General features: G+C 45.9%; 1 protein-coding gene across 4 annotated transcripts in view; it reads left to right on the top strand.

Annotated features, from left to right (window-relative positions):
* SYT11 (synaptotagmin 11) overlaps nt 1-4,435 on the top strand; it is a 14,012-nt gene that overhangs the window by 8,889 nt on the left and 688 nt on the right. The gene's annotated exons all lie outside the window — the stretch shown is intronic.

Here is a 4,435-nt window from a genome sequence, read left to right as displayed (position 1 = left end):
GCCCAGAGGGAGAAGGGAAGGGATTCCTGGCACCATTCCATGGATCCTGGCATTCCTGGTGGCCCAGCAGGAGCAGGGAGAGAATTCCTGGCACCATCCCATGGGATCCTGGGCTGGATCAGGCTGGAGTGTCCCAGCAGGAGCAGGGAAGGGATTCCTGGCATTCCATTCCACCATCTCATGGGATCCTAGCATTCCTGGATCAGGCTGGGGTGGCCCAGCAGGGGCAGGGAGGGCATTCCTGGCACCATCCCATGGGATCCTGGCATTCCTGGATCGGGACTGGGGTGTCCCAGCAGGAGCAGGGAGGGGATTGTGCCCCCTGTGCCGGGCACTGGTGAGGCCACACCTCGAGGGCTGTGCCCAGTTCTGGGAATTCCGGGAGGATGTTGAGGGGCTGGAGCGTGTCCAGAGGGGCTGGAGCAGCAGGAGAAGGGTCTGGAGAAGTCCTGAGGGATCTGGGGGGGGTCATCCCGGAGCAAAGGAGGCTCAGGGGGCACCTTCTCCCTCTGGAATTCCCTGGCAGGAGGTCGGAGCTGAGGGGGGGTCGGGCTCTGCTGCCAGGGAAAAACAGGAGGAGAGGGAACGGCCTGGAGCTGTGCCAGGGGAGGGTCAGGGGGGACACGAGGAGGAATCATTTCCTCCTGGAAAGGGTTTGTTGAGGATTGGGACGTTCTCCAGGGAGGTTTGGAGTCCCCAGTCCCTGGAGGTGGGGACGGGGCACAGGCCGGGCTGGATGATCCCGGAGGGCTTTTCCAGCCTCAGGGATCCCAGGATTCCAGGATCACTGTCCTGAACAGCACTTTTTCCATGGAGAAAGCCCTGGGAGAGGAGGGCAAAGGGAGCAAAGTGTGAGGGGGAGCAGGGACAGACCCGGGGAGGTGGAAACGGCCCAAAATCAGAGACAATTCCGGGCAATTTCCTTCATTTTTTGCCGGTTTTTTTTCCCTGCTGTTGGAAAGGAGGAGAAGAGCAGCTGCCCTGCAGCTCCCACTCGACTCCTGAATCCCCTTTGCAACGTTTCCTTCGGGATTGTTGGGAAAAACACTTGGAATCTGCTTCAGATTCCATCCCAACCTCCCCGGCAGGAAACGCAGGCCCGGCTTTGCAGCTCCCTCCTCAGAATGCAGATTAAAGCAGACTGAGCTCAGTTTAGGCCTTACTTTAGGCCTAAAGGTAAAGATAAAAACACTGCTCCTTCCAAAATAAAACAGGAAAAGCTCTCCCTGTGTGTTTTCCAGTCAGAGGATGAATTTTTTCCATGGCTGTTTTTCCCACCTGCTTTAGCTTTGAGAGGCTGAGGCCTTTGCTTCCCCTCATCTTTATATCAAACTTATTGCAGCTGGATTAAAAACCAACCAAAAAAAAGGTGAAAAATGAGCCTTCCAGCTTCAAAACTCGTGTGAAATGAAGGGGGGGGGATAAAAAAGCCCTCAGTGCCTGGTATCTCGATTGTAATGCCCAGCAAGTGTCTGCATGAAGGAAGGGCTTTGTTTTAAACTTCCCCCTTTTTCCAGAGCTTCCCACTGCTCAGGGCTTTTCCACCTTGCAAATTCTTTATTTGTGATTTAATTCAGTGTTTAATTGGTGATTTGGGGGCTTTGCTGGGCTGTTTTCCCTGAGGGATGCACAGGAGGGATGGTGGGAGAAGGGGAGGGTTGGGGGGGTGACCTGCAAAAAAACAGGGAGAGGGACAATTCCCAAGGGCCTGGAGTGCCAGGAAAAGGGGGAATTGAGATAATGGAGCTCCTTTACTTTAGGGCTTCACTGAATTTTAGAGCCTTGCTGGAAAAAATTATGCTTTTCCAGGACCCAAGGATTCCAGGCAGCTCTGAGCCCTGGTGGGGTGCAAATAATGGGTCATAATCTAAAAAATCCAGATAATTCAACACCTTAATTTAGGAATTGGCTACTGAATTTTAGAGCCCTGTTGGAAAAATTTAAAAACTAAGATAATGTAGCCCCTTGCTTTAGGACTTCACTGAATTTTAGAGCCTTTTTGGAGAAAATTATGCTTTCCAGGATTCCAGGCAACTCTGAGCCCTCACGGGGTGCAAATAATGGGTCATAATTAAAAAACTAAGATAATTCAGCTCCTTACTGTAGGACTTTACTGAATTTTAGAGACCTGATGGAAAAAATTCTCCTTTCCAGGACTCCAAGATTTCAGGCAGCTCTGAGCCCTGGTGGGGTGCAAATAATGGGTCATAATTAAAAAGTCCAGATAATTCAGCACCTTAATTTAGGAATTGGCTACTGAATTTTAGAGCCCTGTTGGAAAAATTTAAAAACTAAGATAATTTAGCCCCTTGCTTTAGGACTTCACTCAATTTTAGAGCCCTGTTGGAAAAAATTATACTTTCCAGGACCCCAAGATTTCAGGCAGCCAGGCTGCTCTGAACCCCTTGTATGGGTTATAATCTAAAAAAATCCAGATAATTCAGCTCCTTACTTTAGGACTTTACTGAATTTTAGAACCCTGTTGGAAAAATTTAAAAACTAAGATAATGTAACTCCTTACTTTAGGACTTCACTGAATTTTAGAGCCTCCCTGGAAAAAATGCTGCTTTGCAGGCCCCCAGGATCCCAGGCAGCTCTGAGCCCTGGTAGGGTGCAAATAATGGGTCATAATTAAAAAAATCCAGATAATTCAGCTCCTTACTTTAGGAATTGGCTACTGTTGGTAAAATATAAAAACTAAGATAATTTAGGTCCTTACTTTAGAACTTCGCAGAATTTTAGAGCCTTTTTGGAAAAAATGCTGCTTTCCAGGACCCTGGGATTCCAGACAGCTCTGAGCCCTTGTGGGGTGCAAATAATGGGTCATAACCTAAAAAATCCAGATAATTCAGCTCCTTACTTCAGGACTTTACTGAATTTTAGAGGCCTGTTGGAAAAATTTAAAAACTAAGATAATGTAGCTCCTTACTTTAGGACTTCACTGAATTTTAGAGCCTTTTTGGAGAAAATTCTCCTTTCCAGGATTCCAGGATTCCAGGCAGCTCTGAGCCCTCACGGGGTGCAAATAATGGGTTATGATCAAAAAACTAAGATAATGTAGCTCCTTACTTTAGGACTTGACTGAATTTTAGAGCCTTGCTGGAAAAAATTCTGCTTTCCAGGCCCCCAGGATCCCAGGCAGCTCTGAGCCCTCCTGGGGTGCAAATAATGGGTCATAACCTAAAAAATCCAGATAATTCAGCTCCTTACTTTAGGACTTTACTGAATTTTAGAGCCCTGTCGGAAAAAATTATGCTTTCCAGGCCCTCAGGATTTCAGGCAGCTCCAAGCCCTGGTGGGGTGCAAATAATGGGTTATAATCTAAAAAATCCAGATAATTCAGCTGCTTACTTTTGGAATTGGCTACTGAATTTTAGACTCCTGTTGGAAAAATTTAAAAAGTAAGATAATTTAGGTACTTACTTTAGGACTTTACTGAGTTTTAGGGCCCTGTTGGAACAAATGCTCCTTTGCAGGATTCCAGGATTCCAGGCAGCTCTGAGCTCTCATGGGGTGGAAATAATGGGTTATAATTAAAAAAATCCAGATAATTCAGCTCCTTACTTTAGGACTTCACTGAGTTTTAGAACCTTCCTGGAAAAAATGCTCCTTTCCAGGCCCCCAAGATCCCAGGCAGCTCTGAGCCCTCACGGGGTGCAAATAATGGGTCATAACCTAAAAAATCTTGATAATTCAGCTGCTTGGCTACTGAATTTTAGAACCTTGCTGGAAAAAATTCTCCTTTCCAGGACCCCAAGATTTCAGGCAGCTCTGAGCCCTCGTGGGATGCAAATAATGGGTCATAATTTAAAAACTAAGATAATGTAGCTCCTTACTTTAGGACTTTACTGAATTTTAGAGCCTCCCTGGAAAAAATGCTGCTTTCCAGGCCCCCCAGGATCCCAGGCAGCTCCGAGCCCTCACTGGGTGCAAATAATGGGTCATAATTAAAAAAAACCAGATAATTCAGCTCCTTACTTTAGGAATTGGCTACTGTTGGTAAAATATAAAAACTGAGATAATTTAGGTCCTTACTTTAGAACTTTGCAGAATTTTAGAGCCTTTTTGGAAAAAATACTGCTTTCCAGTACCCCAAGATTTCAGGCTGCTCTGAGCCCCTTGTATGGGTTATAATTATAAAAACTAAGATAATGTAGCTCCTTATTTTAAGACTTCCTGAGTTTTAGAGCCCTGTTGGAAAAAATGCCCCTTTCCAGGCCCCTGGGATCCCAGGCAACTCTGAACCCTCGTGGGGTGCAAATAATGGGTCATAATCTAAAAAATCCAGATAATTCAGCTGCTTACTTTTGGAATTGGCTACTGAATTTTAGACTCCTGTTGGAAAAATTTAAAAACTAAGATAATTTAGGTGCTTACTTTAGGACTTTACTGAATTTTAGAGCCCTGTTGGAAAAAATTCTGCTTTCCAGGCCCC

The sequence above is a fragment of the Corapipo altera genome, unplaced genomic scaffold (genome assembly GCF_003945725.1).
Source record: "Corapipo altera isolate COAL_440 unplaced genomic scaffold, ASM394572v1 198, whole genome shotgun sequence".
Taxonomy (NCBI): domain Eukaryota; kingdom Metazoa; phylum Chordata; class Aves; order Passeriformes; family Pipridae; genus Corapipo; species Corapipo altera.
This window is presented reverse-complemented; position numbering and strand designations above follow the sequence as displayed.